The sequence below is a fragment of the Manis javanica genome, chromosome 12 (assembly GCF_040802235.1).
Source record: "Manis javanica isolate MJ-LG chromosome 12, MJ_LKY, whole genome shotgun sequence".
Taxonomy (NCBI): Eukaryota; Metazoa; Chordata; class Mammalia; order Pholidota; family Manidae; genus Manis; species Manis javanica.
The window spans coordinates 92,044,446-92,059,074 of NC_133167.1; the positions used below are offsets into that span (position 1 = coordinate 92,044,446).

At 42.5% G+C, this 14,629-nt stretch overlaps 1 protein-coding gene across 8 annotated transcripts in view; it reads right to left on the reverse strand.

The window, feature by feature from the left end:
• RBPMS (RNA binding protein, mRNA processing factor) overlaps positions 1 to 14,629 on the reverse strand; it is a 167,411-nt gene that overhangs the window by 136,656 nt on the left and 16,126 nt on the right. Inside the window, exon 1 of one of the 8 annotated variants that reach the window (XM_073219060.1) lies at positions 13,023 to 13,045. The exons of the other annotated variants lie outside the window; for them this stretch is intronic. The gene's annotated coding sequence lies outside the window, so the exon portion shown is untranslated. Of the gene's footprint in view, positions 1 to 13,022; positions 13,046 to 14,629 lie in introns of those variants that run through there. 8 annotated transcript variants of the gene reach the window in all.

A 14,629-nucleotide genomic window follows, 5' to 3' on the forward strand; every position in this document is an offset into this window, starting at 1 on the left:
CCAGAACTTTAGAACTAGTTTATCAATTTCTTTTTAAATTACTTTGGTATTTATATTGTATTTAATTTGCAAATTAATCTGGAGGAAATTGACCACTTTATAAGACCCAACCAGGAATGCAGTCCTTATTGCCATTTATTCAGGCCTTTTCTATCCTTCAGAATACAGTATTCTTCAGACACTTTGTGCAAATTTGTTTTTACTGCTGCCAAGAATGGTAGCTCTCTCATTACATTTTCTAATTGATTAGTACTGCCTTTCTATTTTGGTATGTCCAAAAAAAAAAAAGTCCTGTGACTTTTTTATGTATCTTTTCTGGCCACTTTACTGAAGTTTGTTATTAGTTCTGATTTTTTAATTGATAATTTTGGATCTTCTAGGCAGAAGGTCACACTGACAGCAATAATGACAATCTGGACCCATCCTTAAAGACAGGCAAAGGACTAGGGGAGATATTTCCACAATACATATATTAGAAAGTACATACATTATCAAATAAACAATGTTTTACAATATACAGAGTACCTAGAAATCGATAAAGAGCATGACAGAAAAATAACCAGTTGTTTAAAAACTAAGGCCAGTGAACACATGAAATATTAAACTTCATTAATAATAAAAATACAAATTAACAATAATGAAGTGACTTCTTCCAGTCAATGATTACAGAGTAAAAGAGACTAATATCTAATGATAGAAAAAGTACAGAGAAATGAACACTCTAGATGGGACTGTAAATTGTTAAGTCTTTTTAGAGGGCAATTCAGCATTATCAAACAAAAAATTGAATGCATATATAACTCTTTCATCCAGAAATAACATTTCTAAGAATATTTACCTTATACTAAAGTTCTAGAGTTAAAGAGTAAGTATAAAATGGCATACAGGGAAAAACATGTCTTGACAAATCACTTAAAGTGCCTAAAGTAGTTCATTTATTCAAATATACATAATACACATAAACACGTATTTGCTGAGGTACCTATACAAAATAAAATTTTACATTTTTAATTACATGAGTATATATAGTTGAATTCTAGTAAGTTAAATGCATAAAGGTAACTCTACTATACTATTAGAAATGCCAGCAACCCTGTGTATATGTATGTATATATACATACATGTATATGAAAAGATGCTTCCTACAATAGCATTTGTAAAGGCAAAAATACTAAAAATAACTCAAATGTCAGCAATAAATGGCAAAATGTATTATGGAATATCCACACAATGACATACTTTGTAGCTATTAAAAAAGAATGAGCTACTGCTATACATTCTGACAGGGAAGATATAAGATTTACTGTCAAGTTAAAATAAAAAGCGAACAAATCATATGTACCGAATGTAAGAAAACATCTTTATCTGCATCTAAGTGTACAGAGAGATGCATATTAAACCATAAACTGATTACACTTCTAGAACAGGATGGAAATGGGAACAGGATGGAAATAGAGGAGCTTGAGGGGGAAATTCCATTGTTTGCTGCATGTATTTCTATATTTTTTACTTTTTAAAAGCGGCAACTACTTATTAGTTTATAATTTTTTAAAAGAAAAATGGGTGGCCATGGTATTTATGGTTCTTTGCAACTTTCTAAGTTTATGGGAAACAGGTTTCCCGAGAGGTCTCCATGTTGACTGCAGCCTGATAACTAGTTATCTGGTACTGAGTAGTCAAGATTCACTAGGAGGTGCAGACAGTAAGAAAGAAAACAGATGCTACCTAACAATTCCAAACATTCTGGTAAAAGCTTAACTACCCAGGCAGTGTGTCTACTTTGTTTTGTTCTATCTGAAAGTGAACATTTTAACAAACTTTCCAGTGGTCACAAACACAACCCAAAGATTTTATTTTTCATACTCTTAGATTAGGTAAAAAAGAGGTGTCTGTCTCTTTGAAGAACAAGCTTCCCCAACAAGAAGAAAAGCACTGATTCATGAGGGCAGAGTGCGGTAAAGGAGTGGATCTGTAAGACCGCAGAGTGAGGAACTTTCTATTTCCTAGGGATTTAACCTTTACACAAACACTGGCTCCACTAATGGAGAGCCTTTTCTACCCTCTATCATTGTGTTTAGTTTATCTGGCCAGGATGATACAAAACAAACCCAAATGAAGCAGGGGACATGGCTACTACACATACAAGTCTTCCAAGACACAAGGAATTAGTATATCCAGAAACAATGCTCTATCCTGGCTCACTGGGATTTCCCAACTCTGAAAACCCCACATTGCAAAGTAACATGACTTGGAATTCAAAATACAAAAGGGTTCACTGTGTTAAAGTTTAGCCCTATACACAGTAATTAGATGTGAAAAGCTAACAAAACTGAACTGACAAACCTCAGAAGCACTTATTTTTGATGAGGAAATCAGATGTCTTTCCCTCTGCATAATGCGCTTCTGAACTGCCCTGCCAAAGCCTCATCCTTCAAAATCCAGCAGGAAAGCAAGCTGAGATACTTAACCACACGACTTCCCCACATGCCAAAAACACTGCTGGGCACAGTGTGCACATGCACCGCCAGCTAACACACCAAGCAGTTCAGTGCATGGTCCTGGCCCAAGTTTTCCCAGGGACAAAGCCATCCCAGCCTTCCAGCCAAGCCCACTCCCAGGTCTGTCTGGACCTCTCCCAATCTCCTGAAGCATGTTCCCAGGACCTAATGTCTGACATGGTGCATAATCAATGAAAACGCGTCCTGAATAAATGAACTGGAGGGCATTTTATTAGAAAAGTGAATGAAGCTCGGTTATGACAAAAGCAGAGCCTGCAGGAGAAACTATCATAGCTGAGGGTATCTGGCAAAGGGATAGAGCCAGAGGTTTTTATGCAGGCAAATGACAGAGCATATTTCCATTTTTTGAAAGGTTACCTTGGCTGTCCTGAAGAGCAAGGACTATAGGAAGGCAGGTTGGAGACAGAAAGGTGTTATGAAGCTGGTACAACAGCACAGAAAGCTTTGCTGGCAGCCTGACCAAGGACAGTGAAGAGAGAAAAATGGAGAGATGTCAAGAGGTTTGAGATTTGAGGGAGGCAGAATTGTTAGATTTGGTGATGGACTAGCTAGGGAGGGAGAATGAAGAGTTCAACTTAGGGTTTGAACAAAGGACATCATAGGTCCCTTCCAGCTCAAAAAACCTGACGCCATAAACCTCTGTCATTACACAATCAGAATAGGAGGGGAAAATCTTCAAAACTGGCATTCAACCATGTACACTTCCATGTTTACATACTACTGTTTGAAAAGAAATGTCTGTTTTCAGAAAAGGAAAGTGAAAGAACTTTTGTAGTGACCTATATTGAATATCTGTGCATTTTCACTCACTGACTGCAAAAGATGGAATATGGCTGGAATGTTCTGCCATTACTTTAAACAGCATTTTTGGAAGAACTAATTTAATCCAGGCACCTGGGTTAAGGGTGACTCACATGTGGAACATAGGGGAGCAGGTCTAGGGGGTGAGGGTAACAAAATCAGTTAGGGATATGTTCAGTTTAAGGCATATGGGACATAGCCAGCTGGAGGTGCTGTGGCCATGAGGATATTTGAATCTGAGTCTCAGGACAGAAGTCTGGGAAAAAGGACATCATCCATGGAAGGGTGGGAAAGTAAGAAATGAGGACACAGGACAGAGGGCTAAGGAATACTATCAGTTGAGGACTAAACCAACAGGAAAAGGGATAAAAGGGAGGATGTAGGGGTTGGGCAGGGAGGATGAGAGAAGTCCATGGTATCATGGAGGCCAAGGAACAAGATGGTCAAGAACAGGAAAACCCAAAATGTAACACCTATCAGTGGTTTTTGTCTCCCTCCTTACATCTTTCTGTATTTTCCCAGGATCCACGATAGACATGCATTTGTTATTAATCAGAAGTTTTTAAAGAAAGCCGTGCAAAAATGTGTAACTGTTACAATATCCCCCATAAACTGAGAAGCCACGAATAGTCTACCATCCACAGGGCATGTGTTTTAGAGTTTGTTTTCTGGTGATATGCTCCAGCTTCCTGACCAGTGACACACACCACCCAGCTTCCTGGCCAAGGTCTGGAGTCCCCGCAGAGCACAGCTGGCCTGCACACAGATGGTCCAGTGGCCTGAGCCTCATTCGCATACTGTTCTAATCAAATGTGCTAACCAGCAACAGGCCCTGCCTACCCTGTCCCACTCCCCACCACTAAGGCCAAACCACAGCTCCCCACCTCTGCATCATTTCCTATAAACGAGAGATTGCCTATAAACATTCACCAGATACAGGAGGTCCAAGGCTCACCAACAATGTTTGTTCATTGCCTCTAAACAGGATTAATGTTTGCTTACAAGCAGAAGTGTATCATTAATGAAAATGATGGTGGCCCACAGACCCTGCATGGACAGCACCCAGGGACTCAACACCTGGGGTTCTGATGACACTAAAAAAGGTGGTACAACCAAGATACTTCCAAAGGTCAACAAACACGGAAGAAGCAATATTCTAATCTTCCACTCTTCTTGCTTGGCCCAAAAAAATAGAGCCTTTATCTATTCTCCCAGAGTTGTGGCCTACTTTAAAAAGGGAATATGGGCTCCAGACCCAACCCTGGGCTTCAGCTGCCTCACTGTTCAAGTTAGGGTTTGAACAAAAGGACGTCACAGGTCCCTTCCAGCTCAAACAAACCTGACACCATAAACCTCTGTTGTTATACAGATGAGAACAGAAGGGGAAAATCTTTAAAACTGGCATTCAAACATGTACATTTCCAAGTTTGCATACTACTGTTTGAAAAGAAATGTCTGTTTCACAAAAGGAAGGTGAACAAACTTGTGTGATGATCTGTGTTGAGGATCTGCTGTGCACTTTCTCTCATTGATCACAAAAGATGGAGTACGGCGGGAATGCTGTATCTGCCATTACTTTCCATACGGCATTTTTAGAGGAACGAATTTATTTCAGAACAGCTCTTGGGATAAGCAGCCTACCTTTCCAGGAAGAGAGAATTTAAGAACTTAACTTTAGAACTGTAATATTTTGTTCAAATGGATTTTACTATACATGGTTTTCAGAGGGAAAGGAGCACAGAGAAAGGGTGCTAAAAATAGGAGCAATAAAGCGGAGTTTCGGGAAAGAACTTGTGAGACTGACTCTTAACAAATAGCCAAAAAGCAGTATCACCAGTATTAAAATAGGAAATCTGAGCCCATCCTGGGAACCCGGTCATAGACTGCCACTGTCCTCAGCTCGGCAGCAGAAGCCCCTGGGCCTGAGAGGACAGCCTTATAAGGCAAGTGTGCTCAGAGAGAGAAGATAAGAACACTAGCACTTAACATTTCCACAGCCTCTACACATGTTAACTCATTAATTCTCATGGCATTCTGGGAGCACCAAGCTGCCTATGGTTTCCAAAAGAGACTGGGCAAGGCAGGTACCTGACGGTGACGGTTAATTCTGGACAAGGTGGGGAAGGAGCTGGCCGTGCTCCTTGGCTGCTTGGTTCAGGGCCAAACGCCTCACTCAGTCAGGAACCGAGTAAATGCTTTCCTACCAATAAACAGGAAGGAGAAAGATTTCTCAATTCTGACAGTAAGTGAGGAACAGATCCACCTCCATCTTCCATCTCCCACACAGATAACAGGGTTGCCACAAGATTCCAATCCTTCGAATAACAGACTCCTACTTGAACAGCCTGGGAAGGGCGCAAGACGCAGGCAGGCTCTGGAGTGGACAGGCCGTTAGGAAGAGGCGCGCTCTCCCAAGTTGGTTTCTAGTCTCCAACGGGACACTTATTAGCACCTTTCTTTCACCTCCAGGAAAAAATCTGGCAACTGTGACCACACTGCTAGTAAGACACAAGACAAGCACTCTGCATGGTTTGGAGAGGATTTTTTAGAATTATTAAGAAAATGTCGATGTAATAGTGTCAAGCAACATTCACTGAGAATCTACACTATAGGACATCTTGTGGCCAGATGCTGGAAATATACATGAGTAGCAATTATATATATTTTAAGAGTCGTCTAGAATGTAAGCTCTGCTAGAATCAAAGTCCCCAGAAAGGCAAGGCTCTTAGTTTTGCTCACTGATTCATCCCCAACCGCTCACTACGTGCTCAGCAAATAGGTGTTCAGTATATATCCATTGAATGGTCCAAATAAACAAACACACAGATATACACAAAAAGACAGAAGTAAAAAAAAAGAAAAAGAAAAAAACTAGGTAACATAATAGTCCTATGCGGGGAAGCCCCATAGGCTAGTAAGTAGGAAAACCCACAGGGTAAGCCTGGAAGAAAAACGTGCAAATTCATGGAAGGGCTGGAAGGAAGCACTTAGGCTCCAGAAAGTCAAGAACAGGGCACCCAGAAAGTGGCACCCATTGAAATGTTCATCAGCTGATAAATGGATAAACAAAAGGTGGTAGAGACATCCAATGGGAATTTATTGAGCCATAAAAAGAAACAAATTGCCAATTCATGCTACAACATGGACGCACCTTGGAAACATGTTAAGTGAAATAAGCCAGACACAAAGCCACATTTTATATTATTCCATTTGTGTGAAATGTCCGTAAAAGGCAAAGCCATGGAGATGAGAAGTGGATTAGTGGCTGCCAGGGGCTGGGAAGAGAGGTTAATGAGCACAAACAGGGGAGAAAGGGGTGGACAAAAATGTCCTAAAATTAGAGAGTTGTGACGGTTACACAATTCTGTGACTTACCTGAAACTACTGAATTATATGCTTTAAAAGGGGAGTTTTAAGATATGGGAGTTAGGCCTCAATAAAGTGACAGAACAGGGCCTCGTCCCTAGACCGACTGCTGGCTGGAGGTTCGGAGGGCAGTACACACGGGCAGAGGGGAGACCCCAAGCTGGGATACCTGAGTGCGGGGAGCTTTAAAAGTCAGCTAATGAAATCTGGGCCTTGCCCACTATCTACAACCAAAAGCAGTGGTGGGCAGTGCCCTCCGCTTCTCAGGACACAGTCATCTCATCAGATCCTTTGGCCAAAGAGCTCCCAAATGTTTTCAGGTGCTGATTTACAGCAAGTAACACCTTTGCAAGAAGTATCTGCCATTAGGGTTGGATGGACTAAGGAGAAAATGTCAGCTGGGGCTGAGGGTCTCAGAGTCCAGACAGGTGGGTTGGGAAAGATTAGACAGTGGCAAGAAGTGAAAGGCTACCCAGATTTTCTCGGACTAGAGATGCCATACATAACTGGGCAAACTCACCTCCTTGAAATCTTTCCAAGTAACTGCCACGTTACTTGGGGCTAAGTCAAGTCCCCAGATCTCAAATTCCTCTATGCAGGCAGGATCCTAAGAGGTATTAGGCTCAAGAGACCTCTTGTTCTCCTTGCAATAAACGCTGAAGGAAGAGTTCTCCTCTACACCAGCAGCGAGGGCTTGGTGTAAGATGGCAGATTCTGAACTAACTACCCCGGTTCAAATCCAGGTTTTGCTATTTATTAGCTGTGACCTAGAGCAAGTTAGTTAACCGAGTCTCAGTTCCTCACCTGGGCATCAGGAATAATGGTGGTTGGAACCTACCTGGCAGCATAGTGAGAACTGAGTGAGTTAACACAGTGAGAAGCGATGTGAACAGCATTTGAAACAAAGGAAACAAGGTTCCCTTGTTACTGATCAATTATGTTCTCACATCAGCTCTGCTTTTGCTTTATAGCACTTATCAGTTTGTAAGTACATATTTATGTTTGCTTTTATTTAATATACACCCCCTATTCCTCCCTAAGTTCCAGGACCTCTGCCCACTGTATCACCAGGCCTTAATACAGGAGGAGTCTAATATCTTTGCAATGACTACTTTACCTGGGAATTACATCTTTAGTTTCTAAGGCTAAGAGCCACCGTGACTAGTAAGCAGCCATGCTGCTTGGATGGGCAGAATGAAGATGCAAAGGAACACGTGAAGTCACGGAGTGAATGGCTTCATCAAGGAAGTAAAGGGGAAAGAGCCAGAGGAAAATACTTTCTTTTCCAGGGGCCCAATCTGAACAGCCTGTGTGGCCTTGCAAGCCTAGTTTAAAAAAAAAAAAAAAAAAAGGCATAGCTTATCGGCATTGGTCCTGCAGCTTCTACGTCTGTCACCTGCGTAACAGGCCTGGCTGGAGAACCAATGGCAACTGACAAATAAAAAGTCTTTAAAATATCCTCATTTAATATTTATGCATTCATTAAAAACTAACAGCCAGCTATGGCTTTTTCCCTGCCATATAAAATGCCCACATTCATTCCTATTTCTAAACCTTTATGATGGTGAAACTCTCCGAGCCCACTGCCCATTTCTCCTGCCGCTTCACATCTTAGCAAGTCATGCTAAAGGCTTAGCAAGTCCCTGTTCCACAAAGTCCCCTTCACTCTCATCCTCCCTGATCTCTTTGAACTTCTAAGCCTTCTCTATTACACAATGCCGTCAGTTTGCATAGGAACTCATACTTCTCATTGTTTTCTGTACTAACTGGATCTTACCGAGCACTTGGGAAAGCTGTTTCATGGTAACCACGTCTACATCCCCACTGAGTGGGCAAGACAAGAGCAGGCTCATGGCCTATCTCCACCCAGGGCTGACGCCTGCACCCAGATGTCAAACCTCTTCACTGCTGATCTACATTCTCTTCACTGACTCCTTCACTGCCGGTCAACTGATATCAAGGACTCAAGGCAAAGAAGGCAGGCTTTTATTTGCAAGAGTTTCCAATTCCTTTGAGAAAGGCACTGTGTGCATATAACTTCAGTATTTCATGACCTCAATGGGAATTTACCCTGAAATACCGTTAAACACTAAATGAGATGCAAATTCCATTCATATGTAACAATCAGGATGAGTCAAGACTGAGGTTTCCATTACATCTGCTCATTTCTTAGAGTCACACTCTAAGAACATGTGTGTAGGCTTTGTGGAGGGCGTTGTGCTCTGCAAGAATGTTCTGGTAACAATTAAGGAGGCCTTCTGGGCTGGGGTTGCCCTGACTACATAGGGAGACCTAAGCCTCACTCTTCAGAGAGACCTGGGTATGTGTGGGCATGTACAGGGCATTCAACCCCTCTGGGGAGAGTGGGAATGCCCTGATGGTGGGTCGTTCAGAATGGAGAATTCCTGCGGGAGCTCCAGGCCCTCCCCCTCAATTTGCAGAGGAGGAAAAGAACAGTCACACTGGGAGATGCATGGTCCACACCTAATAAAAGGCATTGTTGTTTTAACTGCTTCTATAAAAGTTCTTTCCAGGGATGCAACTGGCTAGTTGTCCCCCAAAATTTAAGTCACACCAATTAAGAGTGTGTCTATCCTCACCTCAAGGCAAACCAACCATGTGACCAGGAACACAGAAATAGGCTGTAGGCACAGGTTCTGAGGCACTTCTCCACAGTGTAACATCTCTGGAATTAGTATGCACCTTGCAATACAGCTTCATCAGCAGTGGGTGGCTCTCCTGGCAAATACTGGCCTGGACTCCAGGAAATTCTGTCCATGCACCCACGAACCCAAGGCACTGGACTCATCCCCAGCCCTTAAATGTACAGCCAGCAATATACATCAAGGACCTAACACAGAAGACCCCCAAATCAACCGAACTCAAGTATGACATCTCCAGAAATGATTTGCCAAGCATTTTAACACCTGTAGCAGTACCAGAACCAATGGGGAGGTGTCTTGAAATAGGATTAAAAAAAAAAAAAGTCAGTGTAACATCCAAGTGTTTTACCGTTCAGACTGGAGTATTAGTTACAAATCACGGATAGAACAAAACATGAAACTCCACAGCGAGGAACTCCACTTTTGAAACATTTTCAATCTGCAGTGGCAGGGAATTAGGAAAATGGGCAATGGGCCTGCTGATGCTCTTGGTGGGAGTATAGTTAGTACAGTTTTTCCAGAGAAGATTTAGCAATAAACAGCAAATGTCTTCAAAAGAATGTATGCCCTTTGACCCAGAAATTCCAAGTCTAAGAGCTGAATAAGGAAGTCACTAAGGGTGTACACACAGATTTAGCCAGGAGGATGCACAGGCTGTTTATGTCACAAAGCAGGAAATGAGCTCCAGCTCCATAAACAATGGGTTAAATATATTACGGCACATCCTTGCTATGGCATAGTATGAACCATCAAACACAAGGCAGCAGAAATGTGTCCACTGGCATGCAAAGATGTTCATAATAAAGTGGGAGGAAAAATCAAATGTAAACACTTTTATAGTATGATCTCAGTATGTGTGTGTGTGTGTGTGTGTGTGTGTATGCAAAGAAAAGGACATAAAAGACATATGTACCAAAGCCTTAACACTGGAGAAAGGAATTGTAGAAATGTTTTTTTTTTGCTTACCTGTATTTTCTGAAGGTTAGGGGGAGGGAGGAGAGGAGTGGATAATGTAGGTGAATTTATTTGCCAGTAAAAAAAAAAAAAATAGTGAGAAGAAATTAGGCACAATGCCATCCAATTAGTTCAACTAGCTTATCAATCTTGGTAGTCTGGATCCTAAAAATCAACTGAATTAAAAACCCAATGGATTTATTCTCATCATGTTATTTTAATCTCTAAAATAGAAGCAAATCATTTCCAAAGATGTCACTCTTGAGTTCATGGGGGAAAGGGTTGACTCTGTGATCTTGTTACTACCCTTCCTTTGAGAAGCAACCATCGGAATTAAGTGCCTACCAGGATTTAAAATATGCAGAACTGTCCTGGGAGAAACCTCTGCTGTGGTCCCCTGCTGCAGTGGGTGCTACAAATATCCAATGTAACAACAAAAAACCTACATTAATACCCTAAAACTTACTGCACTATATGCTTACTCTTTAACCCAGGCCTATATGAGAAACTTCCCCTGCAGACTAACCCATTAGGCATGGGGAGGGAGCTGAGGAATTTATGGCAGGCTTTCCAAGGAATACAACAGCAGTGTTAATTCAGAAATTATAATGCTGATTAGTTTGAGGGAGAGATTAGTTGAGAGAGCACTGGAATGAACTCGGGGAGCCAGGTCAAACTGCTGGATTTCTACGCCTGGGTCTCCTGCAGTGAGCAGCGCACAGGCTGACTTCCTTAGTGAACTAGAAAACCAATTCTTTTTCATGGACTGCAGGATACACTCACACCTATAGGATTGCTGTGTATCATCATGATCCATGATTTATGACAACAAACAAGAGCAATCTGCAATTTGATTAAAGGCCTGTGGGGTGTTTGTTTGGTTTTGTTTTGTTTTTTAAAGAGAGAAGAGGGAACAATTAATGGTTAGAAGTTCTCAAAGTGTATTTGCCCGGAGCAGAAACTCACGCTATTCCGAAGTCCCATCAGCATTTTTGAACCTTTGCTCCCTCCCCACCAGCTTTTGTTTTTGTTTTTAAGATTGAGAGTCAGCAGGCTGGGTGCACTACGACCAAATGGCAACAGATGCTGGTCTTGCAAAGGGCGAGACGCTTCCCTTTGATCATCTAAGAACGCCAGGGAATGGATAAACATTCCTGATCGGGACATTTTCACTCTAATTCAGGGTTTGCCAGTAATTGCACCAACGTGAGGAGCTACAGACAGAGCTGCTCCTCCACCCAGTACAAACAGACCTGCTCCATTCCAGAATCTGTTTAACCACAAACTAAGCTATGTCCAGTCTGCCAGGTGAGAATGTTCCCTCTTAGGTGTGCCATCCTTGGAGGGCTGATTCAGAAACAGTTCTCAATGCAAGGAATCCTAGTGCCATACACTGCAGAGTTGCAATAATGCAGAGGGTAGATGATCATTAGTATTTTTATCTTTTCCTTGTAAAAATACAAGCGACCCAAGCATAGATAATAAATGGAAAAGAACGGATACTTTAAAAAGGGAAAACATGCCAAATGCATACTGTATGTAAGCCTGTAAATGAATCTAAGTCAGTATATACTTCCACTTCTGTAAATTAATAACTACAACAGTAACCTTTCTCAAAAATTTGTGTTTAGAAAATGAGAAAACATACCACCGACACATCAGATGCTGAAATTTTCAACGAGAATAATTTTTCTCTGTAAATCTTGGAATTGATACGATCACAGCTCTTTAAACAACTATACTCCTTGACTGATAAATTTAAGATACAGTCTTCCCACATACTTAATATTCAAATAAAACCCTTCCATCCCTGCAATCTGAGTATCAGCTTTAATCTTGTCCCTGCAGTTCTGTTAATTATCTGGTGCTTGGAAGAAAACTACTCTGTCCCAAACCCACAGTACCCATGAAATAGATTAGCGACCCTCCTACAAATATAATTACAATATAAAACCTAAAAATAGTGGTGTAACAAAGTTGTTGCTTTGAAAAGATGTTCGTCCTTTTCAAGTGTTCTGACAACTAAGTAAACCCACAACACCATTTTCAACAAAATGTGTGTTTCTAATTATTAGTGGGAAGATTTATATTCCTGGGGGGAAAAAAACTGATGTACCAGAAGTTTGTTGGGCCCAGTTGGCAAGAATTTGTAAAGGCAAAATGATTTTTGATAAGACATAATTGCTTTCCTAGCCATATAAACTCAGGATTCTGCTACACAAATACTGATATAATGACGGGTCCCTTTAAGTGAAGAGCAGGAACATTCCAGAGCAGGGGGCAAAGGCTGGACATTTCTTCACTCGGGCCCCGACTATCTAACACAGCCGTGATTACAAATCCTCTGTTAGTCAAGAGGCCTAAGTCGCGAGCTATGAGCAGGTCATCAGTGTAGATTTAGAAAAATGAAGATAGTAGTTCACAGAGTCATTGAAATCACTGACTTAACTGCAGGGTATTAGGATATCACAAAACCCCAACTTTAACTTGTAGGAATAAAAGATCATATTAAAATCCCTTTTTTCCTCCTTTCTCCTGTATTTCTGCATTTTGGTGGTAGTGGGTTTTTAAAACAAAAGCTGAAAGCCCAAAGGGGAATGTCACCCTGCGTAGAATTCCACCCAGTCTGGCTCCTTCTTGCCTCCTGGGGGTGTGGAAACACTCCCAGGCACCCCCAGCCCCGGCCCCGGCCCTGCTCTTCCGCCTCTCTGGCACTCACAGTGGGTCAGCCTGGCACTTGGACTTGGGAGGGTGAGTGGGCGACGCATCTCCTTTCTCGCCTCCCCCGTGAGCCTGGCTGGAGCAGAGATTAATTTCCCAGCTCTGGTTTTCCGTATAAACCCTCCTCTAAACACAAAGACTGGGATGGACCTTAAAGACTCCCTTTTGTTTAGAGAGGGCCATTTCCTGTGGGGAGCTCCCACCCAGAAGCTCCCAGCCAGTTTTCCAGGAGAGGCGCTGGTTTTCTTAGTAAAAAAACAAAAACAAAACAAGACAGAATTTCAGGCTTAAAACTTTCCCGCCACAGCCTCGCCTCCACCCCCAATGGATCTGGGCTGGCGGGCCACCGCAGCATTCCGTATCACAATCTGGAAATGGTGAGGGGGGTGGAGTAGTAAAATAGGAGTGGAGTTATGGCTCTTTTAATGGTGCCGTCTGTCCAATCCTTACGTTTTAGTTAAGGCCACAAACTTAAATGACTTATCAAAGACAAGCAGCTTAGATGACTTGTCCTAGGTCCCTAAGAAAAAAAAATGAAGAGTACTGATGATTTGGTTAAGAACCAACTAATATAAGGATTTTATATGCCTGATTCTAGGACTACTGATAGTCGATGACGGTAAACTTTAAAAAGTTTGTTTTTGCTCAAGGTCAAGTATTGTAACGTAGATGAGGATAACCCCTCGCCTGCATTTTCCTGGGTGGGCTGTGTGCTCCATTCACAGGCAGTCTGGCTACCCATGTAATGATTTACATTTCGTCCAGCCTGAAATGTCATCTGTTCGGCTTTACAATGAAAAAACACAACAAAACAGAACAAGAACAAAAACACCCAGCTCCTGGGTCTGTGAGGCTGACCAGTGGGCACAGGGCTGTGACTGGGAGGTGCCTCCATCAGGGTTCGCAGCGCCAGGATCAGACGCCCCCTCCCTGCTCCCCACTCAGGATCTCCAGGGGGCCTGGCCGCTAAAGCTAAAGCCGCACTATCCTGAGCTACCGCCTTTTTACTTTGTAAGCAAAGGTAGAAAAGCAAACTGAGCTTGAGGTCAGACTGATGAATCAAAGGGCCCAAAGTGCCTAAGGCTACCCTAAATCAGTCCCACCTGGTCATTCACATTAACCCTTTGCAACCCACAGTCCCATCTGTGAGAGAGGAATCAAACGCGCCCTCCCTGACGTTTACCTTATCACTCCAAGCCGGTTCTGTGGAATTCTGTACCAGGTTTCCAGTCCAACTAAGGGGAGAGTCCTTTTTGTGTGAAGAACTGCTGCACACCCCCCAGCAAGGGGGCTATCGCTCACCACCTGAAATCTCTGGCTTCAAAGCGGGTGATAGCTGTACTTTCTGATGTGATTAAGGGGAGCAGGGAGCCCAGAAACGATCGTCCTGAAGGCAGCAGTAATTAAAATGTAATCTAAAAACTGCTGGGAAAAGCTCATGACACTGTGGTACACTGTGTAGGCCTCAGAGCTGCACAGGTTGCTCTGTACTCCACTCATGTAATGAAGCGCGAACATTGGGCAGTTCCAGGCACGGCTGTAGGCAGTGGGGGTTACAGCCTTCAGCAAGTCAGAGGTCCCTGCGGCCACTGGCCGGGGAGTCAC